This window comes from Cherax quadricarinatus, chromosome 4, assembly GCF_038502225.1.
Source record: "Cherax quadricarinatus isolate ZL_2023a chromosome 4, ASM3850222v1, whole genome shotgun sequence".
Classification (NCBI taxonomy): Eukaryota; Metazoa; Arthropoda; class Malacostraca; order Decapoda; family Parastacidae; genus Cherax; species Cherax quadricarinatus.
The window spans coordinates 23,475,154-23,479,640 of NC_091295.1; the positions used below are offsets into that span (position 1 = coordinate 23,475,154).

General features: G+C 38.2%; 1 non-coding gene across 1 annotated transcript; it reads right to left on the bottom strand.

The window, feature by feature from the left end:
- Positions 1-1,339: 1,339 nt before the first annotated feature.
- LOC128684601 (5S ribosomal RNA) lies at positions 1,340-1,458 on the bottom strand. The gene has a single exon (XR_011393766.1). It is a non-coding gene; the product is annotated as a 5S ribosomal RNA (ribosomal RNA).
- Positions 1,459-4,487: the final 3,029 nt, after the last annotated feature.

Sequence of the window (4,487 nt, forward strand, 5' to 3'; positions counted from 1 at the left end):
GTATAAGAAAAAAATTCAGAAAGAACTTACTTTTAAATGTGTTCTTGCTAATTGACCAGTTTTACATATTCGGCACGACATATATATATATATATATATATATATATATATATATATATATATATATAGATATATAATATATATATATATATATATATATATACATATATACATTTAATCACTGTCTTGCGAGAAGCGTTGACATAACACTTCAGATGGCCTTCCGAACTGCAATATCCTTACCCATCCTATCAAGTACAGGCACTGTACCTCCCACCTACAAGAATTCGAATCTGAATAATCAGTTTTTCAGAATCTCTTCATAAATCTTACATTGCTCACACTCAGACAACCCCTACCACTCCCATCCTCCACCTAGATTTATACACCCTCCTAGTCATCTGATTTTGCTCCATCCTTTCTAGATGCCCAAACCTCTCTGACAAACCCTCCTCAGCATTCTGATATTTTTGTTAACCCCACACCTGATAATTTCCAAGCTCCGAATTCTCTGTATAATAATAATAATAATAATAATAATAATAATAATAATAATAATAATAATGATAAAAATAATAATAATAATAATTATTATTATTATTATTATTTATTATTATTATTATTTTTATCATAATAATAATAATAATAATTATTATTATTATTATTATTATTATTATTATTATATTACTGTTAAATATTTTGTGAATTTGTTACTGTGTTATATTGTTTTATTAGGTTGTATGTGAGCGCGGGATTGCATTTACCATTGTGATGTATATCTGGGCCGCCGTGGCTCCACCATTCCCAATATTCCAATATGATTTCCGTGGTTCTCTCTCCCTAACTCAGTCTTAATTGTATTGTGGAAGATGCCGCTATTATCATTCTTAGTTAAGCCAGGCTATGATTAACAGATATGTAGGCGTGTGTTGGTATATCTATGTTGTGGACCTGTGGGTATCCCTGCCTCCTCTTGCTTAGGTAGTGGACGGGGTTGTCTAGCAGATCACCCGTACAGTTCCTAGGCCGGCCAAATGGTGCCTAACTTGACTGAGGCAGTGCACGCATTATCTACTGTTCCACACTGGTGTACTCACCCAGTAACCGGTGTGTGTGGTAGTAGTACTAATAGTTACCATTTGTCAAAGGCACTTGTCGATAGACACTTGGCCTCTGTGTGTGTGTGTGTGTGTGTGTGTGTGTGTGTGTGTGTGTGTTTGTGTGTGTGTGTGTGTGTGTGTACTCGCCTAGTTGTACTCACCTAGTTGAGGTTGCAGGGGTCGAGTCCAAGCTCCTGGCCCCGCCTCTTCACTGGTCGCTACTAGGTAAAAAGTTTTTATGCCAACAGCATTAAGTGTTCCCAGGTGGTCACCCATCCAAGTACTAACCAAACCCAACGTTGCTTAACTTCGCTGATCGGACGACAAGCGGTGCGTTCAACGTGGTATGGCCGTTGTGTGTGTGTGTGTGTACTCACCTAGTGTGTGTGTGTGTGTGTGTGTGTGTGTGTGTGTGTGTGTGTGTGTGTGTGTGTGTGTGTGTGTGCGTACGTTGTATGTGTGTGTTGTGTGTGTGTTTTGTGTAGGTTCTCGCCTGGATATATTCACCAAGCTATATTTCAGAGGAATGGGGGCCACAACTAATTACTTTCTACTGAGTGTACTGAATCGTGGCCTCCAGGGCTTGATCAGACTTGCTCTTGAAACTGTACTGGACTTCCTCCAGTGTATCATCCTGTGCAGACGACACAAGCATTTATAAGTGGAATATATGGAGGCCACAGCGATTCTCAAAGCTGATATAAACCAGGAATTTCATTGGACCATAGAAAACAGTGACGTTAAATGAGGAGAAATTTCCTTTACTTGGAGAACTGAAGAACTGAAAACTGATGTGAAGAGTAAAACTTAAACCACTGAGTAAGACGGAGGAGGAATGTAAGAGACTCGGGAGGGATAATGTCAGACGATTTTATATTCAAGGATCACAAAAGTGTTACTAATGCAACCACAAGGAAAATGATAGGTTAGATAACTAAAATCTTCAAAACAAGAGGTGCCTAGTCAGTCATGATACTCTTTGCCACGCCTCTCTAGAACAGAATATTTCTGTACATAGATCCTTCTTAAGGCAGGCGAAATTGTAGATCTGGAAAATGCAGAGAGGAGCTTGACTGTTCTTTTATATTTAGTCAAGGCGTTCCTAATAATTTAGCTCTTAAGGCTCTTCAATGGTACTCATTGAATGCAGATGAGACAGATGCATCATAATTGCAGCTAGAAAAGTTTGGAAAGATTAGTTCCAATCTGCACATCGAAGTTACTTCCTTCTAGAGCAAAAGGCTCAGCATTCGGTGCAAAATTACTTCAATAAAAAGTAGGAATGCTATGGGTTGACTAAGAGATAAGTATAGTGACCAAGACTTCTTAACACCTTCATTTAAAAGATGAATTACCCCGATATCCATAGCTGTATTTAGGAGGGAACTGGATAGTTCCTGATCAGTGGGCTGTAGTGATTGCTATGGACTTCTTTGTATTAATTGATTAATCAGCGTATCAACCAAAAAGCCTGGTCTGGGACCGGACCGTGAAAGAGAAGATCCCTTGAACCAAATATAGATATACCAGAGGAAGGTAAATTACCTTTTAATCTATTCCGCTTCACTTATTACTATGTGACTGAAAATTTCCTAAACTTCCTGTGAATCAACTGCCTATTTAGTGGCTTTTTCTCGCGTGGTTCCCTTCTCATATCAAACGGCCTTTTCATGTGAGCTATACAGGACTCGGATTATTTTACATCATGTTCCTTCCTGGCCCTCTTCTTGAATTGTTAGGTTGAAACCTAACTACCTGCACGTATTCCATCCCGTTAGTTACAGCACTAACCTCATTGCGAACCAGTGGATCAATTCTAATTTCTTTATACTTAATCAGTTGTGGGTTCCAAGTTGACCCCGCACTCTCCAAGATGGCCGCACTCTCCAAGATAGCTGCACTCTCCAAGATAACTGCACTCTCCAAGATGGCCTTAATGTGAAGTATGTCCTAAATAACCCTTTGTTATGGCTTATGAAACTAGATCTTAGAGTAGCTAGTTTTTTGGTGAAAATATGCGGTTGAAACGCCTGGTGTGATGCTCACCCCCTGAGCTTTCTTCTTGTATGAGATCTGAAGTTCCTTTCCTCTCATATGGTATTTTGTGTCTGGCTTTCTTGCTCACCCCCATATTCTCATTATTTTGCACTTGTGTATCAATTCAAATGTCAATTTTCCTGTCCATGTTTGCAGCCTGTTTAACCCACGTTAGAGGCACTTCCTGTTACAGACGGATTTTTCCGTATCAGATTCTTTGTCCACGAACATTGGAACTTGGATTCAATTGCCTCCTGCTCTAGTTTATATATATATATATATATATATATATATATATATATATATATATATATATATATATATATATATATATATATATATATATATATATATTATAATGTCAGGAGGATCACATTTGCGGTGTCATGTGCACGACTGAGACCACAATATACATTCTGATAAGTGCAATCTGGTGTTGAAATTTTATATTTTCTTAAGATAATTACAGAATCAGACATTTTGAGTCGGTAACACCACATTGATTGCTATGATATAATTCAATCCAAAATAAGTGCAAAATGCTTTACAATCAAGAGACCAAGTGACGGTACAAACATACTCTTTCAAACTTTCTTAATGATTTTTTTTTTTTGCTGAGTTTCAGCTGAGTTTTATCTAGGCAAGCTGTTTTGTAAATTTTGTAATCTTACTCATTACATTTTACATTAATTGGTTTACATAGAAACAATCCTCATTCAAGAATAATCTCCAACTTTCATGAAAATGAGCTTGGACTTAAGCCGGTCTTGAGGCTGTTAGGATTAATATTTGAGCCTCAGTGACGTTGTGATAATGTAAAAAGTCACAAAGGCTGTATTACGTGTTGTTCAGCTGGTGTAACTTCCTCTTCCACATGTAGTATCTGCTCTCCCTACAGTCTGTACGACAGTGTCAGATCTAGGCTAAACTATGCTTGGTCTTGATGGAAAAAACGGACCCAACAGAGCACAAAATTACCTACCACTCGACTCTACTCACACAGCCTTGATATCTCCCAGCTAGATTCTAAACTCTTAGAAATGCACATACGTTAGGTAGTTTTAGATGTATTACAAGAGAGAGAGAGAGAGAGAGAAAGAGAAAGAGGAGGGACAGGCAGAGATAGAGAAATACAGAGTCGTTGTTCTTTCTTTCAATGCACCGGCCGTATCCCACCGCGACACGGTGGCACAAAAGAAAAAACGAAAATTTCTCCTTTGAAATTTAGCAATATATACAGGAGATGGGGTTACCAGCCCTTTGCTCCTGGCATTTTAGTATCCTCTTACGACACGCATGGCTTACGGAGGAAAAATTCTGTTCCACTTCCCCATGGAGATAAGCGGAAAT